The following is a 23,423-nucleotide window of genomic DNA, read 5'->3' on the forward strand; positions in this document are numbered from 1 at the left end:
GCATTAAAAACATTATCAGGAACATTTTCACAAAACTGTAGACCCATACGAACAGTTTTAAAAGCGTTAATCATTTCTTCACGAGTTGGCTTTTCTACGGGTTGTTCTGATGTGTCTTCAGTGTCATCGTTAATTTCTTTGTGATCATGGTCGTGTCTAACACTGTTCAGCAGTATTTCATCTTCATTTGGATGTTCTGTTGTAGTCAATTCTTGATCTACATAAACATAACTATCCAGTGTTATTTCATTTTCGATGTTTCCGGACGATTCTAATATTTTCCAAAAGTTTTTCAGTTGTGAAAGGGGCAATTCATCTTGTTCATCCAGTTGATGTTCGACTTCTGAATTCAATGCAAATCCCGCTTTCGAAAAACAATTTTGAATAGTGTATTCAGTGACATCGTTTGTCCAAACTTTTGCCAGTTCAGAGATGCAATCTCTAAGGTTAATTGTAACTTCCAAGTTTCTATTTTCTGATAACGCATTGACAATCTTCATTATTATTCTCTTTCGATAATGAAATTTAAAGTTTTTAATTATGCCTTGGTCCATTGGCTGGAGTTTTGACGTCACGTTTGGTGGTAAAAACAATAACTTCACAGTTTTTAAGTTTGGCAGGATGTGCTGGACAGTCAGTTACCAACACGATTTTACTTTTTTTCTTTTGTTATACGCTTGTCTAGTTTTAATATCCAGTCTTCAAAGACATCACTGGTCATCCATGCTTTTTTATTAAAGGTGTAGTCAACTTCCAAAGATTTTGTGCCTCTAAAACATCTTGGGTTTTTGATTTTCCGATGACTAAAAGTCTTAATTTTTCACTTCCTGTCATATTTGCTCCAACTAGCACAGTGATTTTTTCTTTGCTTTGTTTTCCGCCAAAACATTTATCATCTTTAAAAGCAAGAGTTCTATTCGGTAAACATTTAAAGAATAAACCCATTTCGTCAGCATTAAAAACATCCTTAGGTTCATATTCTTCCAAAATCTTCTTTAAGGTATTGTTCCTCCAACTGTTGCAATCTTCTTCACTTACATTAACACTTTCTCCACAAATAACCTTTTCCACAATTCTGTGGCGCTTCTTAAATTTATCTAGCCACCCAGTGCTCGCATTAAATTCTGTATGTCCCAGGGACTGTGCAAATTTCAGAGCTTGTTGCTTAATTATTGGACCCAATGTTGGTACATTCTTTTCACGTAGCATTTGCACCCATTTTAGAACAGCTTTATCAACATCTTCGTATATACACAACTTAATTCGCTTCTTGTCTGCTGCTCCTTCAATTGCATTTAAAATTGATTCTCGATTTTTTAAAATCGTAGATAAGCTGCTTGCAGGTATGCCATATTTCTACGCAATATCTTTTTTCTTAAAACCCTGGTCAATATCATGAAGAATCTTTACTTTATCATTAATACTTAAACATTTTCTCTTCGACATTTTTTCCACAAATGTAAAAATCACTGGACTGTAGCTCTTGCCGATACATACACCGCAAACTTCGCTGCGCTGGCCATATAGTGAATTTACTGATGATATTAAGAGTAGGAGACCGGCGGAATTACTTAACAAGTACAGGTCACTGATGAAAAAAAGCCGTGAATTAGGGTTGAATTTGAAAGTGTCTGCAATTCTACCCAGGCACGATAGGAGGGAGTATATGATGAGAGCCCTGTCGATCAATTTGGCCCTGGAAAGATTGTGCAAGGCTCAAGGGGTGGAATTTTTTTCAGCCTGGTCTGTACTTGTTAAGAGGAGAGACTGCTTCTACAGGGATGGGGTTCTTAAATAGAAAGGGTGCAAGAATGTTTGCTGATGCTATCGAGGCAGTGTTAGGAGGGTCGGAAAACTGCTAGATTGGGGGGATACAAGGACTAATAGATTAACAGTAGCCACTGGCAGAGGAGAAAGTGATTCTTGCACTGCTTCTATTGGAATGAGCAGCAGCCTGGAAAATAAGATGCAGGATATTTCAGAGACTGCTGGGAATCATTGTGGTACAAGTAAACACATGGGTTGTGTTAGGGTGGCTAAGAGGAAAAGCAAGTGCATGTATACTTGCGTGTACACCAATGCTAGGAGTCTAGTAAATAAATTTGATGAATTTGAGGTATTGCTCAAAACATCAAACGCAGATATTGTTGGGATTTCAGAGACGTGGTGTCACACAGATATAAGGAATGCAGAACTGAAATTTGGGGAGTACACCGTCTACAGAAAGGATAGACAGGATAGGAAGGGAGGAGGAGTTATGCTATTAGTTAAGAAACACATAAAATCCCAGGAAGTGAAGCCAGTCGACATCGCTGGACAGTGCAGTGTCGAGTCAGTTTGGTGTGACATAAGCATTGGGAGATCAAAATTGAGAGTAGGAGTGTGCTATAGGCCTAATGACTCTGATGAGTATAATAAGAAACTGTACAGAGAAATAGAGTGGGCCAGTAAATCAGAGAGTCTTATAATGGGGGATTTTAATTTCCCAGATATTGACTGGAATTTGGGGGCTGGTCACTCACACACTAGCAAGGCTTTTGTGGATTTATTGGATGATTGTTTTCTACATCAGCATGTTCGGGAGGCAACTAGAGGGAGTAATACTCTTGATTTGATTATCAGTAGTGATTCTTAATGCATGAAGAAATCTGCAGATAAATGAACCACTAGGTGGCAGTGATCAGTGTTCTGAAGTGGGATTAACTCAAAGAGGTAACTACCATTAGGGGTAAAGGGAAGGGGTATTGCTTTCATAAAGGCGACTACGATGGACTGAGACAGTATTTAAATTCTATACAGTGAGATCAACTGACGATGTTACCAACAGCAAATTCAAAATGGGATGCATTCAAAGAACTTATCTTGGAAGCTACTAGGCTTTGCATACCAACTAAGAAATATTGTTCAAGGTTTAGGCCTAAATGGATGTCAGATGAACTAATGAGGCATATGGCAGAGAAGAAAAATGCATGGGATACATACAAATTAACACGTGACACAGAAGCCTATGATAGATACAAGTTGATCTGTAACCAAGTTACAAAGGAGGTTAGGCAGGCGAAGGCAGATTACGAGAAATCCTTGGCAAGGGATGCGAATAAAAACAGCAAAGAGTTCTTTACTTATGTAAACTCTAGAAGGAAGGGGATGAATCAGATTGGGCCACTTGATATAGATGGGTCAACTGTTGATGATCCTGCTCAGGTAGCTAACAAACTAAATGAATATTTTGCATCGACATTCACACATGAGGAGTTATTCAGCGAGGGGAATGCCAGAGGTGTATTCAACTCTGGCAGTAAGCTAGAGAATCTTGTAGTAACTGAGAGTAAAGTGGAGGAGAAATTGTTGAAGATAAACACAAGAAAGGCACCTGGGGTGGATGGAATCTATCCAGTTATATTAAAGGAGGCAGCAAAGGAAGTAAGCAAACCCTTAGCCATAATTATGAGAGCTTCCTTGGACTCAGGGGAGGTACCCATGGACTGGAGATGTGCAAATGTGACCCCAATTCACAAAGGAGGATCAAAGGCTGACACAAGTAATTATAGACCTGTGAGTTTAACTTCTGTTCCCGGAAAATTAATGGCAGCACTGGTTTAAGAAGCACTGCAGGATCATCTAGACAAGACTTCAGTTATAGCTCAGACACAGCATGGTTTTGTTAAGGGGAAGTCTTGCCTGACCAATTTGATTGGATACTATGATGTAGTCACAAAAGAACTGGATGCAGGGAATAACTTTGATATTATATACTTGGATCTTAGAAAGGCTTTTGATACTGTTGCACATTGAAGACTGCTGCACAAATTGGAGCAGTGTGGCATTGGAGGCAAATTGCTGCTATGGATAAAAGGGGTGGTTGAGGGGGAGAAGACAGAGTGGTAATCAATGGACACTGCTCATCGTGGACTAATGTTATTAGTGGAGTCCCTCAGGGTTCAGTATTGGGTCCTTTATTGTTTTCTGTATTTATAAATGATATTGATGATGGTATATCAAGCTTAATGTCCAAGTTTGCAGACGATACGAAGGTTGGCAGGGTTGTCAAGGACACTACTGACAATATGCTGCTGCAACAGGATCTGGAAAGGTTGAGCAGATGGGCTGAGAGGTGGCAAATGAAGTTTAACATTGACAAATGTAAAGTACTACACCTGGGAAACAGCAACCCCAGAGCAACGTATCAACTCTGTGGTACTACACTGACAGTGGTAGAGAATGAAAGGGACCTGGGGGTGGTTGTGGAGGCAGATATGAAGTTCTCTGACAGTGCAGATGGGCTGCAAGAGTAGGTCATGGTGTATTGTCAATGATATATAGGAATTTTTCTAGCAGGGATAAGGAGGTGATTATTCCCTTGTATAAGGCAATGGTCAGGCCACACCTAGAGTACTGTATACAGGCCTGGAGGCCTCATTTCAAGAAGGATGTAGAGCTGCTGGAACGAGTACAGAGAAGGGCAACAAGATTAGTGAATGGAACAAAGGGGTGCTCTTACGAAGAAAGGTTTAAGTTTTGCGAATTACAGTGTCTGGAGACTAGGCACCAGCGAGGTGATCTGATAGGGGTGTACAAAGCCTTGAATGGTTTGAGCATGCTCAATGCTGATGGGATTCTTCCTCTTGCTCAGAATAATCACCTGAGAGGGCATAAATTCAAATTGAGGAAAGACAGATGTAGGATAGATGTGCGGAAATTTGCCTTTAGCCAGCGGGTGGTTGGTAGGTGGAACAGACTTCCATCCCTTGTCGTGGAAGTTGATAGCCTAAATAAGTTTAAGGCTCGGCTGGACAGGTATTTCGAACGAACAGAGGGGTGAAGTGGAAGTGGTTATTTTTTATTTATTTTACTTTAATTTTTTTGGCTCATGCTGCATAAGCTTGCTTTCTTGCATCAAATGCCTCTGCTAATGCTAATTGTTAGTACAGGTACCGCCTACTCAATGACGTTTGCTTGCCAATTCACAGTATCACGTGACTTTTTCTATCAATCACTTTGAAGAAATATACGACTTTCATTCATATATATAAAATTTACGGTTAATGTATGCTGTATGTTACTTTTCAAAAAAAAAAAATAATAAAATACAAGAGCATATAGCCTATGTGATTGATGACAAATTGTTCTAAAAGAACTAAATAAAAAAAAAATTTTTTTCATGAGCTCCATCTACTAGGAGTCCAGTTAGATGAGAACAGACATATCATATAATGATTGACAGGAAGGTCACGTGGTACGGTTGAGGTGAGAAGCGAATGTCACTCAGTAGGCGTTCGTTACTAACAATAGACTATGGCAGCATTCTATGTATTGCCGCCACAGCACGCTAAAGGCTTACCTCAGCGAATTTCGTTTTCCCCTGAGCAAACATCAATTTACAAATCTATCCTATTTATTGTAAAGTTTATGACCACTTTTAAGAAAACCCATTTGGTTTTATAACTGTAACAAAAATGAAACAAAGACCTTCCTACGGGCGTCTATGGCCACAAGTATTCACTAAAAGAATGATTAATTCCAGATGCTAATGCGTAATTTCGGAGGGAAGGAGGTCGTATATTTTTAAAAATGCGTTATAGAGACTAACACTTTGCTATATGGGGTTAATTTTACATGTAATTTTGTTTCAAGGTGCAATGTTTTGCGGAAAAATTCGTAATATAGTGAACTTCGTTAAATAGAAGTTCGTAATAGAGAAGTTCCACTGTATATATATTTATTTTTTTTTTTTAATTTGGAATCTTGAAGTGTCCTGGTTAACCCAACCCTGGTAAATTGAGTCTGCTGTATTTATAAAAGACAAATTGGCCTATTAGACTTTATTATCTGCTTTATCATAAATATTGCATCTATGCATGGTATATTTTTCCTAAATCTTTGCTGTTCATTACCTTTTATATATAGTTTATTGTTGCATTTAATAGATAAATTTATTTTCATATTTCTATTAATTTTAAAATTTAACTTTCCCCCATATTTTAATAACTCATTTATTTTATCCACACTTGAACATTTCTTAATTTTCCTCTTTCTTTAATCTCTTCCTTTAATTTTATTTTTTCATTATTTTATTATCTTTAAATATGATAATGGTCTCACTGAGAAAAACAGATAAAATAAAAACAGGTTGAAGTAAAATTCCTTTAATAAACTTTTAACAAATTGAAATAAAAGTAATAAATTACACAATAGCTTTCAGATGTCATGTGCCCAACCATGATGGTTGTGCGAGGTGGAAACCACGTGATACAAGTGCAGGCAACAATTAGTTGTTGGAAGTGGAGGGTTGCAGTTGTTGTAACATTTGGCTAGGCTGCAGGTGCCAACATTTATCATTTAGGATGGTTGCCTCAGTGAAGGGATGGATAAAGCTTCCTGTTTCAGTTAAAGGAATTGCTACAACAAGAGATGTGGAGTGATTCCAACCAGACAACGGTAGTGGCAGGATCTGTCAATCTCGACGTCAGTGTGGGTCAATGTTGTGCTAGGTAGACCAGAAGTGCTCAGCGATCACGGAGTGTTCGACGTCAGTGGAACAAATTGCTTTCTCATGCTCGGACTTGATTTCTGAGTCTTATGCCAGTTTCACCTATGTAGCAGCCAGTGGAGTTTTAAGATTCCATTTAAGTTAAAATTTGGAGCAGTCAAAGGCACCTTGTTCCCCCACATTGTTTTGTAAATAGTTAATCACTTGTTGTTGTGTTTGACATTTTGGTTTTTAGTTGTAAATATTTGATTTTTATGTTATACATAACTAACAATGTCTCTTAGTGAGGTAGAAATAAATGAAAAAGGCTGCTGTCTGCTACTGGCAAAGTTACTGAAGACAACTGCAGGGGAGATAGAGATAAGCAGATATTGTTGCAAGTCCAGGGACTGACAGGTGTTATGCAACAGTGGTTAGGAAGAATCCAAGCTCTTACTGATAAACATTGTACTAGTGAAAAAGTGAAAGCTGATATTTTAAAAGTAGTAAGACCAATGCTTTCTACTGTAAAAGTAAGAGATAGAGGCCTCATTGTGAAGGCAGAACCTGACAATGATATTGCCAAGTTGAAGTCTTGTTCTAGGATATGAGACATAGGTCTGAAATACACCATATCTAGAACTGTATTATGGATCAACAGGGCTTACCTTTATTTTTTGATATAGGAAGCTTCTTTTCCAACTCTCCTTGTTGGAAACAAGGAGAATTGGAAAAACAAGGAGAGTTGGAAAAGAAGCTTCCTATATCAAAAAATAAAGGTAAGCCCTGTTGATCCATAATATAATAGAATATAGGAATTATCGAGCACTTAATAGCTCTCTAGTATCAAATCTAGAACTGTATATACTAAATTAGTATACTTTGATGTTGAATAGATGCTGAAGCACTTTTATTTATTTATATATATATATATATATATATATATATATATATATATATATATATTATGAAAATTTTACATCTAAAACAATTAGATATACAGGGTGTTTCAAATGTGATGGTCAACAATTTAAAGGTATGGTACAGACTACAATATGCAAAAAAAGCCTAGTAAACATGGGTCCTTAAGTGAATTGTCTTCAAGATATTGCACATTTCTAGTTGGGATCCACTGCTGACAAGGTGAACTGTCCAGAGCTGGGATACACTGCTGACTTGTTTGTTTAGGTTAGGTTATGCTCATTCTCTCTCTTTCTCAATGTTCTGAGACATAGCAGGCTTACTAGTACTGTCAAAGGATAGTCAACATGGAAAGAGGTTACAGCAACGAAGAGTATGTGGACATGCACTTCATGTATGGCCAAGCCAATGGCAGTGCACTCGAGGCTGCACATTTGTACCAAGAAGCCTTCCCCGCCAAAGGCAGCCCAACATTCACACATTCATCAGGGTACATCAGTGCCTTAGAGAATGTGAACACTTTGCACGTGGAGTATGAGCAGGTAGGCCCAGAAGCATAACGCCCGATGTTGAGGAAAGGGTGTTAAAAAGAACATGTAAAATCCTGTGGTGTTGTAACCAAAAATTAATGTCCCCTTAGCAAAGGATTTGCAGTTTTTTTGCTAAACTAATGCTCCCATAGTCGGTGGCGGATCTTAACAGAAAATGTGCATTATCTCTAACAGTTCATTTGTAGCCTGATGTTACCTAGAATCTAAAGTTAAAATATATAAAGTTATAGTAAGACATAATAACATACACAACTTAGACAAGGAATACCATAGCAAAAATAAAACAAATAAATGAAGTGTAGAAATTAAAACATTAAGGAAAATAACTAATAAGCATAAATAGATAAAATAAAACATTGAATTCAGTCTGTTAATGAATGAATACAGAAACAAAAAGAATTGGAGGTGGGTATAGATAGCATGGAAAACTTAGAGTCAAAGAACTGGAAACACATAGGCAGATAGTGCCAAGAAGATGGAGAAATAATCTCTTTTAAACCCAATAAGCAGGGTGCTTAGTGGGAGGAGTAGAAGATAATCAGTAAACATTTGTTTGGAAGAACATTTATGTTAACACCCCTCTTTAGCAATGTAATGGAGTAATCTTGTATTTTATATTATGTTATTTCTAAGAAAATAAAGGTATTTAATATGCAAGTTCCTATTAAAGATCAATCCTCAATTATTTTATACTTTGGCAGGTGCTGATTTTCTCCCAGATGGTAAAATTACTGAACATCCTGGAAACTTTTTGCAGAATTTCAATTATGTCATTCTCCACGGGACATTAAACATATTAGAAAGAGAACTTGTTATTCGTCAGTTTAACGAAAATCCTGAAGTCCAAATCATGCTGATCAGTACCAGGTTAGGTAGCAGTATTAATCTAACCATGGCTGACACAGTCATATTTTACGATTCAGATTGGGTAAATATAGGCTTTTTATTTAATTGTAATTTAAAAGTATGTTGAATATATATTATATGCAGTAAATCTGAAAATTCTCTCACTTTTTTGAAAACTTTACATATAAAAAAATTTATCTAGAAAACTCAAGTTCCGTGCTTTGACTTTTTTTTACACTTAATTGTAAATTATACACCCCAGGCTCTTTGCCATAGTTACCAAGAGGTGTTTCTTGGTGTCAGTCACACTCCATGCTACAACATGTTCCTCTGAAATACAATGACAGAACATTTATAGATATGCATAGGTAAATTAGGTAGGGTGTACAATAGAAATGAAGAGTATCAGGAACTAAGCATAATGTAATTAAGCCCTTAAGAGAAGTTCTGACCAAAACTTAATGTAATTAAGGACTCAAAGGGGGAAATTAACAGAGGAGAACACAATCAAAGGAAGGTGAAAGAATACTGAGAGCTCTTCTGAGCACCTGCTGGCACTAATGATCTGCCACCCCTTTTCAAGAGTGATTATGAACCAGTACCACTGAAGGAAGAAGTCAAAAAAGCCATCAGAACTAACATGGGGTAAGTCACCATGTTAGTTCTGATGGCAAAAAAAAAATGATTGTAAAAATTTGGGAAACGGGACTGTGGCCATCAGATTGGAAGAAATCAATTTTCATCCCCTTACCAAAAAATCTGAAAATTTGCTCAAAATACAGGACTATTGACCTAATTTCTCACACTAGCAAGATTCTTAAAATCATTAAACAGAATCTCAAGAAAACTTGAAGAAACGCCAGAAGAGCAAGCAGGTTTCAGAAGGGGGTAGAGGAACCAGAGATCAGATCTTAGTCTACAACTAATTATTGAAAAATGCAAAGAATTCAATGTTCCGGTTATCTTGTATTTATAGATTATGCAAAAGCATTTGATTGTGTTCAACATGAACTATGACTATTATGGGTTTCCCAATCCACATAATTAGCTGATTAAGCTACAGGAACAAGAAGGAACTGAGAACAAACATGGGAAATATTACTTTTTTTCCCAATAGGTAACGGTGTCAGGCATGGCTGTATTTTGTCACCTCACCTTTTTAATCTTTATGCCAAAGATATCATGCATGAAGCTTTGGAAGATTTAGACTGGCATCAAAATTGGAGGACTGAAGATAAACAAATGATACTGTGCTAATTTGTAATTCTATGGATCATCTTAAAGAAACTATGAGGAGAGTATGTGAAGCAAGTAAGAAAAAAAAAGCATTGTTTCTGAATGTGTGTAAAACTAAAATTATGGTGATTGGTGATAATCTCAGTTCCAGTAAAGTGAAGGTTAATGGGCAAGATATCAAAGAAGTTGATCAATTTGATTACTTGGGGTCAAGAATAAATAAAAATAGTGACTGCTCAAACGATGTAAAGAGACAACAGGCAATTGCTAAAACATTGGTTGTCGATCTGATAAAATTATGGAGAGATTATGATCTGCCCCTAAAGACAAAACTGAGAATCATTGATTTGTTAATTTTTCCAGTTGCCACTTACAGATGTGAAGGATGGAATCTGAAACGAGTTGACGGGAAGAAAGTTGAGCCATTTGAAATGTGGTGTTACAGGAGAATACTGAGTATTTCTTACTTGGATCAAAGAAGAAATGAGTAGGTATAGAATAAAATTGGCAAGCCTAAATTTCTTCCTAGCATCAACAAAAAAACTCAAGTTTTTTGGTCATATAGTAAGAAGGCAAAACTTTCTGTTGAAGAATATAATGGAAGGAAAAACCAAGGGGAAGAGTTGCAGAGGAAGACCTGCAACTAGGTGGAAGGATGGATCGGTGAACTTCTGGGTATGACACTTTGCGATGATGCTCGTATAGCACATGATTGATGCAGTTAGAGGAATTTGTTGGCACCACAACAGCTCCTCGGGGAGCTATGTGACTGGAAGAATAGGTAAATTATGGATTCTGTAATTATAACATGCCACTCACCCAGGACATCACTCTAAGCAACTACGTTTAAAAAATTTTAATTAAACTTGGGTATAGTTTGAATACCAATATCTGTCGTGAGTGTGTCTGTCAGAAGCATCCAATGAAAAACAGAGCACAGAATTTGATTATCGGTGAATCATCTACTCGTATCATATGAGTTTGAATGGCTTCAGGAAAAGCCAGTTTCCAAAGTGTGAAATGCAATATATGTATATAATTTCTGTAATGGTAAAATTGCTTTGGTACCCTTATCAGAACATTGCATGATCTTTTCTACAATATGATTTATGCCCTTACTATAGCAATTATATAGCACTAGAAACGGTATTCTTACCTATACACCAACTTCGCCATTGTGTCAAAGCTGAATACATCAGTTGCCATGCATGTCCCTATATTCCCAACCCAGTCAAAGCGTCAAAAATTTCGATGCCTTTCAAACAGTGTGTCGAGGCGACACACTGCCCGAACTTGGGCTCCAAAGCCCACACACAAACAGACCCCACAGCAGAAATGCCACAATGCCTAAACTGTAAAGGCTATCATCCAGTGTACTGAAAAGCTTGAGCCCTGGAAGGTAGGGAAAAAAATCCAGAAATAAACATTTTTTTTAACAAAAGTTTGCCTATTGGGAAGCAAGTTATGCTCAACATGCCAAAACTGACTTTGCTGTCGCAACCCAGAAATACCAGCCAATAGCAACACAAGTGGCAGTCTGTGCCCCCTCCCATCCATGGCAACTGTTGATTAGTCTCGATCCGTACTGTCAACTCCACAGCAGACACCCACAGAACAATGTAAATTGAATTGGATAGTAACACTCTGCTAACAGTCCCAACTGCTCCTGATGCTCTACCAGAAACTGTAAAATTGAAAGCATCAGCTCAAGACAGACCAGCTATGCTTGACAAATGCAAACATTGATTTTGGGTGAGCCAGTCATATCTATATACTGATATGACATAGAGTGGATGCCCTACCTTTCAAAAAAAAAGATAACTATCAATGCAAATGGTCTGCACACAAAAAACAGGCACCACATTATACAGTGGAGCTGTAGAGCTCCACTGTATGCAGCAAAATTTGATATTTGTGATCTCATCAAACAGCACAGTCCAATAAGCATCTGTCTGCAAGAAACCAATCTAACCCTACAGTACTCCACTGATTTAAAAACTATACCATCTACCAACAAGACAGAAACATTACTAACTTAACAAAAGGAGGTGTAGCCATTCTCATTGACGACAATTCCTACCAAACAGATCCCACTGCAGACCACATTAGAGGCTGTAGTGGTACATGTTGCTTTGAGTTTTATGTTAATGTTGTCTCTATATATTCTTTTCCCAAACAAAGAATTCACTCTGAAAAAGCTGGAGGATCTTATTATGCAGCTTCCATCTCCTTTTATCCTACTGGGGATTGCAGCAGCACCATCCTATATGGTGATCTCCTAGAGGAAAGCTCATTGAAACTTTGACAAATAGGATCTCATATTATTAAACACTGGTGCTGACATTTATATTCACTTTCCCACAGGAACACCTACTGCTAGATATCAATATGTTCCCACTCATTCAGTGGATAGCTTTTAATAATCCACTGAACAGTGACCATTATTTGCAAATACACATAGCCAGCCACTTAAAATGGAAATTTTCCAAGGCAAATTGGAATATGATCACCACTGCAATTTCCTTTGATCGAGTCATCAAAAGTCAGCCATTGATGACATTACTGATCACATTACAACACATGAGCTGCAAACTGTGCTATACCCCAAACCTCAGTTGGTCCTCACATGTCTGAGGGCCAATATGTGGTGGAATGATGCATGATAAAAAGCACAGAATATGTTCCACAAGTAACTGACAACCTGAATAATTTCAAGAAACTTTCTGCACTTAACATGCTTAACTGCATGTTAAGTGCAGAAGGCATGTTACAAAAAATACATTAGAAAAATCCAGAATAAAATTGAATGGTAATTCCTTTTTTTTTTTTTTTTTGGCAAAGACTTCCTCTGCTATGGAAATTGCAAATGCCCTGGCAGAATGCTTTGCTGAAATCTCAGCCTTTAAACAGGAAAAAGCTAATGCAGAAAAGTATAAGCTGAACTTCAGTACAACGGTGTCTCTTCCGTATAACTGACCTTGTACAAAATTAGATAATTCCCTAAATAGGTCAGCAAACAGTGTGCCAAGACCTGATGGGATATACCATCGCATTCTTAAGTATCTTAAACAAGAAAGCTCTGAATTCATTACTGATATATTTCAACTGGATATTCTCAGAAGGCTGCTACCATTTTTCTTGGCACCACTCAATATCCGTAGCCTTTCTTAAACTTGGAAAGGATCAGTCAGATCCACAAAACTATTGACCAATGTCTCTTAGCAGTTGCTTTGGTAAGCCATTAGAAAAAATGATTCAAGCTTGATTAGTGTGGTATCTAGAATCTCAGTTGGTAATGAATAAGAACCAGTACAGCTTTCAAAAAAATTGTTTAACTCTAGACCTTATGATCAAAGCAGAATCGAACATATGGAATGCTTTTATCCGAAACGATCATCCTGTCGTGGTTTGCCTGGATATTAAAAACCCTTTGATACCACCTGGTGCAGTGCTAAGACATCCTTCAAAATCTGTATGCCACAGAACCCCGTGGTTAGCTACCACGAATCATACCATTTTCTCTGAAACAGCCCTTTTAAGTGCTTTACTGCAATTCTCTATCCTGAATGACTGTCCAAGAAGTTCCACGAGGATCACTGCTTAGTGCAATGTTCTTTGCAGTTATGCTAAACAATGCAAAAATGAATACTCTAGCTAATGTTGACACCTATCTATATGCAGATTTTACAATATCCTGTCACTTGCAAAATATGCACTCAGTTGAATGACAACTTTGGCTCTCAATAAACAAAACAGTTGTGGGCATCCTGATCCTGAGCTAATGTAAGGAACTAAACCAAGGCCTGACGTAGCTGAGTGGTCAGGAGCACAAGTGCAGTAGTACACGCTCTTCAAACGGACATGGGCCCGTGACTGCTAAATACGATTAGCATTTGTATCGATTGATTTATTGTCAACTCCACTGACCTGGTGGTCGGCCCAGAGTATAAGCAAGGATTTTTTTTCCCCTCCCAATACCACTTAGTAACAATATCCCATTCTTGAGCCTAGTACTTGACATTAAACTTACCTTCCAGAAGCATATAATGGAAATATCAGGTCAGTGTATGAAAGAAATTAATATACTTAGAAAGTTATCTCTTCTATGGCATGGAGAGCTGATTGCTTTACACCAGTATGTTGAAACTTAATCAGATCCTGTCTGGACTGCAGAGCCACAGTTTGACTCTGCATGTAAAACCTCATTGGCTTGGCTCAGTCCAGTCCAGCCCAGCATAGTGCTTGCGATTGCCCTGAGAGCTTTCATGACATCCCCAGTGCAAAGTTTGTATATAGATGTCAATGAACCTCCACTACATCTCAGGAGAAAGGTATTGCTTCTTAACTGCAGCCAAATTATGTAACCACCCTTCTCATCCCATCTGGACATCTTTGTACCTTAATGGGTAAACATATATAGAAATAAACCCAATGAAAACAAACTTGCTGGTATCTGATTACAAGAGCTAACAGAACACTGGAACATCCATCTTGCAAATATCTCAAGCCTCGGACAGAGTGCGAACAACTATGGTCAATGTATTTATCTCCTTGTGATAACAGTTTTCTTCAGTGGAGGAAACACTCCCTGTCAAGCCACAATTTTAGATAGGCATGCGACTCACTCCTTCGTCAATGCAGAGACTTCTCACATAGATGGCTCAAAAATTGTCATATCTGTGGGAGCAGCAGTAATCCATCTTACATCCACTGTCTCTGTCTAGTTACTGCTTGAATGCAGCATTTTTACAGCTGAACTCTATGCAATCAAGATGGCTCTGATTCTTCTAAATATACAGACTAAGTGCAGTGATGGCCCTACAAAATAAATCACAGGATTCCCATCCAATTCTGACAAATCAGATCTTGGCTACTTCATCTGAGTGAAAATAAACTGACTGTCAAGTTTTGCTGAATACCTGGCCATGCTGGAATACCAGAAAACAAGCATGCACTGGCTTTGTTTCCATCCCAGTTCCTTATACTGACTAAAAACAAATACACCTAATTGTGTTTTTACATGAGTTTGATTTAACATGATTTCTATGAATTTCTTTTTTATTTGTGGCATATTATTATCATTTCTATATTACACACACCAATGTTATCCAATAGATTGGATAACTATATTACACACACTAGCTGTTATCCAATAGATTGGATAACTATATTACACACACTAGCTGTTATCCAATAGATTGGATAACAGCTAGTGTGTGCATTTTGAAATGCGTGCTTTTGTTTACCAATGTATGTGTCTAGGTATCTATGAATCATCAACGTTTTTATTGAATTTGGTGCACATCTACAGTATTCATGCATTGTATTTTCGGATGACATTTAGTAGTAAGCTCTATTTCAAAGTGAAAGAATCTTTAGTGAAATTTGTGCACATATAAATTTATTAATTTTCCCAATAGTAAATAAATTGTAAGTTTACAAATTTTTCATACCTTTTTTTATTAATTATAACAGAGATATTTTTCGGTAGCCCTTATATAATGTCGAATAATTCGCCTATTACCAAAATGAAAAGGGAAGAGATTTCTTTGGAACTTAAAATTCAAATTTTAGATAGTCTTGCAACTGGACAAGGGGCTACGTCTGTAGGAAAACATTTTGGTGTACATGAAGCTACCGTAAGAACTATTAAGAAAAATGAAGCTGCAATTAGGAAGTCGGTATGTTCTGGAACAAAAGTGTTAATTCATCAGCATATACAAGAGATATTGTCAAGGAAAAACTGGAAAGGCTCTGGTAATATGGATAGAAGATCCGTCACAAAAGAGTACCAGTAGATGGAAATGCCATTAAGCAAACAGCACTACGAATTTACAGACATATTAAAGAAAAGGAGCCAAGCACTTCATTTCGGTTAAACATAAAGTATGAATTTTCTGCGAGTACAGATTGGATGACAGGGTTTCTTGAAAGGAATGCTCTTCAAAATATAAAAATTAAAGGTGAAACTACATCTGCAGATGAATTGGCTGCTAAAGTATTCCCGCAGGATCTTTCAAAAATTATTGAAGATGGAGGATACACTCCTGATCAAGTGTGGAATGCAGATGAAACTGGCTTTCTTCTGGAAACGAATGCCAAGCAGAACATATGTGGCCAAATAGCAGAAAACTGCTGGTGGTTTTAACATAGCTAAGGATCATGTGACCTTATTATTTTCCTCCAACGCTTCAGGAGATGGTATGTTGAAACCACTGCTGGTAAATCGAGCCCTAACACCACGTTCAATGAAAGGTGTAGATATCAATAAACTGCCTGTTCACTGGATGGCAAACAAGAATTCCTGAGTGACCACTGCTATCTTTACAGAATGGTTCAAGAAATGTTTCGTCCCAGAAGTCAGATGTTATGAATTTGAAAGGTCTCTAATTTCAAGTTCTTCTGATTCTTGACAATGCACCCGGCCATCCTGTCTTGGAACACCCAAACATACAAATTTTATTTCTGCCACCTAATACTACATCTTTGATACAACCGTTTGACCAAGGTATAATTGCGACAATTAAAACATACTATGTAAAACGAACATTCCAACACGTTTTGGACAAACCGAATGATGAAACACCAACAGTCATTGATGTGTGGAAGAAATTCTCAATTGTGGATTGTATCAATCAAGTTGGATTAGCATTAACTGAATTAAAACCAGCAACTTTAAATGAGTGTCAGAAAGCAGTTTGGCCCCAATGTGTAAAAAGCAAAGATCCCATCATCCGTAATACAACCGAATTTCCCAACATCATTACAATTGGTGGAGAAGGATTAGATGATCTATCGTTTGAAGATATTGATGAATTGTTAACCGACAAAGCTCTAAGCGAAGATGAAATATTAGAGGTTGTCCTTGGAACTCCTTATCCCACAGAACGTAGTGATAATGAAGAACATGATCCTGTTCTAAATGCAGATTTAATAAAAGGTCTGGAACTGGCCAGAAAATTAGGTAATCATTTTGTCAAACATGACCCTAATGAGGAACGTGCTGGGAAGTTTCAACGTGAACTGAAGTTGTTGACAGCCTCTTACAGAGAATTATATAACGGCCTAACCAAAACACGAACACAACGATTAATAACTGAATTCGTTCATAAAACCGGTGAAACATCAGCACCAGAGGAGACTCGTGCTGATTTTGCTCAAGAGATCGCAGAAAGAATTTCATTAATAGAGGAAGAAGACAATGTCCACAACATTTCTAGTGATATTCCAGTCGTACACAAACGTATGCACCGTTTATTATCAGAAGGTGAAAATGAATAAACTCTTATGTGTAAAACAGCTTTTCTTTTTTAGATCCGGAATCAATCTTCTTTTCTTCCATAAATACAATGTCTTTTTTTACACGTATTTTTCAGGAACGTATCTATCGTGTAAAAACAGAATTAGGTGTAGTACTGACTTGTAATCTGAAATCTTCCATACCAAGACAGGTAATGAGCTTCTTGAAATAAAATAGAATCCACAACTGTGGAAACCCAGTTTCCATTTAAATGGGCATGAAGAGGTCACTCATGCTTTGCAAGAGTGCAAATTGGCCATATGCATCTAACACTTCCTTTTCTTGCTAGAGCAGGATCATCTTCACATTGTTTGCACTGCAGTTCCATATTTACAGTTAAATATTTTCTCATTGAGTGTGCACATTACCATTTGGCCAAAATTACATCTTTCAGGTCACTACTTAACATACTAAACCTCTACATCTAATTCATTCTTTGAGATTAGGCCAGTTTATCAGTTTTTTGCTGATCTAAAAATGATCAACACATACTCACTGCTAAATCAATTTCCTTTCATGTATTGAACAACACTCCAAAGTAACAGGTGCAGTTTGGCCATAGTAGCCCTTGTGCCATTATACCCCACTGCAATGAGTTTTTTTTTTCTCTCAAAACCTGTCTTGAGCTTACTCCTGTTGTCACCCTTTTATGCTTTCTTATTCCAGAGGTGTTTCCTCTTCTGCTTGGAAACTTGCTCATATCAAACCAGTTCCTAAACAGTGTGACAAATCACTCCCATCCAATTATCATCCCGTAGCACTTCTGCTACTCATACCCAGGTAATGGAAAAATCCATTAACTGCAACTCCTAAACTCTCTTGAAACCTTCTACCTGATCAATGATTTCAAATATGGATTCTATTAGTGTCAATCCACAGGCAATATATATTGGCTTATGTTACCCATCTGTGGAAAAATTCAATAGAGAAGTTTGAAACTAAAGCAGTTGCTGTTGATATTTCAAAGGCTTTGGATTGTGTTTTGGCATAATGGTCTTCTAAATAAGCTTCCATCTTATCAATTTTAACTGTTTTTTTTTAATTGGATATCCAGTTTCCTCCTGTGACCGCTCACTGGGGTGATAGTAGATGGCTTTGTCTTCTAACTTCTTCACTAATGCTGGTGTTCCCCATGGTTCAGTTTTTTTTCCTCTTGTGTATTAATGGCCTTGTTCTATTGACTGGAAATCCTATCCATATTTTTGCTGATGATAGCATATTGCATTCCACCTTCCAGTTTGACAAACCTTGGCCTGCACAAACAGCTTCAACTTCTCAAATATCCACTACCAATTCCTTAAAATGCTGATCTCCAGGTAATTCTGCAGTGAGGCAAAGGTAACTTAGTTAAGTTCAATCCTAAAACCCAGTCCTGTCTTATATCTCACAAAAAGGATTCTTCTATGCTTAACTTCAATGACACTCAAATTTCTCGACAAGAAATGACATAGCTTAGGGATTATCTTGACTTCTAATCTCTGTGCATAAGCACATCACCAGTATTGCTTCCTCCACATCTGAAAAACAGTTCTCTTTCACTCTCAGATTTACTTTTCTTCTAAACAGCTACTCACTCTGTACAAATCTCAAATCCATCCTACCGTGGAATATTACCTCCATCTTTTGAAGTCTCTTTACTCAGTCTCGGAGTTCTGTTTCTGCTGCATGCCTTTTCTATAGATACTTTAATGGGTGCTGGTCTTTGAATTGGCTTCTATATTTGAGTGACCGGGGTTCAAGCCCGTGACTGCTGAAGACTGTTTGGTGCTGTTTCTTGTATTCAATCTATCATGCGAACTCCTCTGACCGTTTGGTCGTCCTGGAGTATAAACAGTTTATTTATTATAATTCACCATTCCCTCTCTTTCAAACAAGTGTCAGAACACATGCCATAGGCAGTCAACATCCTTACTGTCCAACTTCAAACTCACAGAACCAGTTTTCTTCTTCCTTATTTATTCATTCAACTTCCGTTTTCTGGAACAACCTTCCTTCGCACAATTCCTGAAACTTAATCTACAGAAATTCGAGTCTAATGGTCAACAAGTATCTTTCGTTTTCTCAACCTTCAACCTGTGCATGGTGCTAAGTACTATAGGTTCTAATACCTTTTGTGTTAGGGGTTTGCATTAAAAAAAAAATGACCAGGAGTTTATGGTTAATTACAGGCAGTTCCCGGGTTTAAGGGTGTTCCCCCCCCCTAAGTATCAAAAATATGAACATTCATAAATACCGCATTCCTAACCACATGCATAGCTATACAGTACAGTGTACTCCATTTTACAATATTAATCAGTTCCAGAGACATGATAATATTGTTATGTGAACCCAATAACACTTTTTTGGTAATTTATTTTAACATCTCGGAAGCTAATTTTAACTGTGCTATTTATCTCTCCAAAATGTGATTTTTAAGATCACAAGCATGACTAAGGTCATAAGCTTGGTTTCTAAATTTTATTAGTTACCAAATCAAATCAACGGTACTCACCTTGTGTAAATCTGCAATAAATTTATTAGTAAATGGTGGCTGAATTTAGGTTGGAAGAAGCATTAAAAAGAACTAAGGCAGAGAATGGGGTAAAAATATTTTTAAACAGATTTTAAAATGAGTGCAAGGAAGTAGAAGTGCAGATCTCCAATCCTGGGTTGTCATAAAAAGGTTGAAGGATGCGAATTAAAGAATGAAATAAAACAGAAGACTGGTGGTGCCAATAGTCGTTGCGAGAGACTTTCGTTAAATGAACCATCATCAGTTAGCAAATGGAAGAGAAGTAAGCACGTGTTGTATTTAAAGTTGATCTATACTCTCATGATGCTCTTTTTGACATGTGGGAACTTTAGCTGCGAGAGGTTCCAAGCCGGTGAGAGGTTGAAGGGAAGTTTTGCGTTAATAATATTGAGATCGGAATGGTGTCGGTACCATTCGATGGTGAGGGCTTCATATTGAAGAATTCTGTAGCTCAATCTAAGTTTAATAATAGTGATGACAGAGTCAACAAGGGGGGTGTGGTTGTGGTTTTGAGCATGGGTTGTTAACTCAGTGCAGGATTGACTTGTCCTGAAACTGTTGAAGTGGTAGTATGCGCGGGTATTGGAAGTTGTGGAGGAACCGAATTTGGTGGTAGTGCTGCCGATGTAACAGGTGTCGCAGTTTGGTTGGCATTTTATGAGATATATTATATTATTGAGATCATTGATGGGATACTTGTATGTATCTTTATAAGAATTAAATAGGGAACCTAGTTTATTATAAGTAGAGAAAGTGAGGGAGATGTCGGTATCTTTGAATGTATGTCGGAATTGTGCTGAAAATTTTAACAAGGAAGGTGGATAAAGACCTATTGTTTCTTTTAGTAGATCAGCTTTTGCTAATTTATCCACCTTCCTTGTTAAAATTATATCCCCACTCACTAGATTCTCTACATTCAAAATTAATAATACAAACCAAGCATTCCAAAAAATCAGCAACACCACCATATCCGACGAAGACATATTAGCTTCTTTTGAAGTCATATCCCTATACACTAACGTGCATATTCCTTTCACCCTACAAGCATTACGCGTACTTCTAACAGCTGATGACACTTTAACGAAACGTACCTCTCTTTCAGTTGACCACATCCTTGAACTTAGCACTCTTTTACTAGATGCTAGATATTTTAGATTTAATAATAAAATTTATCGACAGACATTCAGTTTACCAATGGGTTTAGGCATTTCTGCCCCCCTTTCTGAAATTTATCTCACCACTATTGAAAACCAAATTTTACAACCTTTCCCTTCTGAAATTAAATTATACATCTGCTACGCCGATGATATCCTAATAATAGGCAACAGAACAACCATAGACAATCTTTTTTTAAAATTCAATACAATACATGACAGGCTAAACCTTACCCTCTAAATCGCAACGGACAACCAGATTAATTTCCTTAATCTCACTATTTATACAACAGACACAAATTTAAATACCAAAATTTTCAGAAAAAACACGCACACCGGTAAATATCTACATTTCACTTCACATCATCCCCTTAGTACCGAAAAAGCCATCCTACACAACCAAATCTACAACGCTATCAAATTCAGCTCTTCACAAAACGATCTACACAATGAACTTCAATATCTTACTGATAAATTCATAGCCAGGAGCTATCCCCCTCAACTCATACAACACACAATATCCACCGTTAAAAACATTAATAACCCCATCAGACACAGTAACAAGACAAATACTCGCATAGTTCTCCCTTACCATAGTGAACTCGCAGCACAATACCGACATCTCCCTCACTTTCTCTACTTATAATAAACTAGGTTCAATATTTAATTCTTGTAAAGATACATACAAGTATCCCATCAATGATCTCAATAATATAATATCTCATAAAATGCCAACCAAACTGAGACACCTGTTACATTGGCAGCACTACCACCAAATTCGGTTCCTCCACAACTTCCAATACCCGCGCATACTACCACTTCAACAGTTTCAGGACAAGTCAATCCTGCACTGAGTTAACAACCCATGCTCAAAACCACAACCACACCCCCCTTGTTGACTCTGCCATCACTATTATTAAACTTAGATCAAGCTACAGAATTCTTCAATATGAAGCCCTCACCATCAAATGGTACCGACACCATTCCGATCTCAATATTATTAACGCAAAACTTCCCTTCAACCTCTCACCGGCTTGGAAACTCTCGCAGCTAAAGTTCCCACGTGTCAAAAAGAGCATCACGAGAGTATAGATTAACTTTAAATACAACACGCGCTTACTTCTCTTCCATTTGCCAACTGATGATGGTTCATTTAACGAAAGTTTCTCGCAACGACTATTGGCACCACCAGTCTTCTGTTTTATTTCATTCTTTAATTCGCATCCTTCAACCTTTTTATGACAACCAAGGATTGGAGATCTGCACTTCTACTTCCTTGCGCTCATTTTAAAGTCTGTTTAAAAATATTTTTACCCCGTTCTCTGCCTTAGTTCTTTTTAATGCTTCTTCCAACCTAAATTCAGCCACCATTTACTAATAAATTTATTGCAGATTTACACAAGGTGAGTACCGTTAATTTGAATTGGTAACTAATAAAATTTACAAACCAAGCTTATGACCTTAGTCAGGCTTGTGATCTTAAAAATCACATTTTGGAGAGATAAATAGCACAGTTAAAATTAGCTTCCGAGATGTTAAAACAAATTACTAAAAAAGTGTTATTGGGTTCACATAACAATATTATCGTGTCTCTGGAACTGATTAATATTGTAAAACTGAGTACTCTGTACTGTATAGCTATGCATGTGGTTAGGAATGCGGTATTTATGAATGTTCATATTTTTGATACTTAGGGGGAGGAAACACCCTTAAACCGGGAACTGCCTGTAATTAATCAAACTCCTGGTCATTTTTTTTTAATGCAAACCCCTAACACAATAGGTATTAGAACCTATAGTACTTAGCACCATGCATGGGTTGAAGGTTGAGAAAACGAAAGATACTTGTTGACCATTAGACTCGAATTTCTGTAGATTCAAAGTTTCAGGAATTGTGCGAAGGAAGGTTGTTCCAGAAAATGGAAGTTGAATGAATAAATATGGAAGAAGAAAACTGGTTCTGTGAGTTTGAAGTTGGACAGTAAGTGGACGTTGACTGCCTATGGCATGTGTTCTGACACTTGTTTGAAAGAGGTTCTTTTTAATGCTTCTTCCAACCTAAATTCAGCCACCATTTACTAATAAATTTATTGCAGATTTACACAAGGTGAGTACTGTTTTTTAGGCATTTGCCATTCAGTTTTTTTTAGTCAGTTTTGTCACGGTATTATAAGACCACTATAATTTCACTATCGTCAATTCAAATCATTAAAAGGCACTACACTTTCATCGTTATCATATGTTCTGTTATAAGAATAAATTTTAAACGCCTTTTGTGATATTTTTCTACAGCACATTTCTGGAAGTCACTACCATAAAACAACTTGCACTTTCTGATTTATTGGGCTTTTCTGTTAGTGCAAGCAATTATAAACATGTAGTAAACTCAGTTATTGCATTTGCAAAAATACTGATAGCGGGATTTGTGTGGTTTT

This window comes from Mastigoproctus giganteus, chromosome 14 (genome assembly GCF_048544385.1).
Source record: "Mastigoproctus giganteus isolate SK-2022 chromosome 14, ASM4854438v1, whole genome shotgun sequence".
NCBI lineage: Eukaryota > Metazoa > Arthropoda > Arachnida > Uropygi > Thelyphonidae > Mastigoproctus > Mastigoproctus giganteus.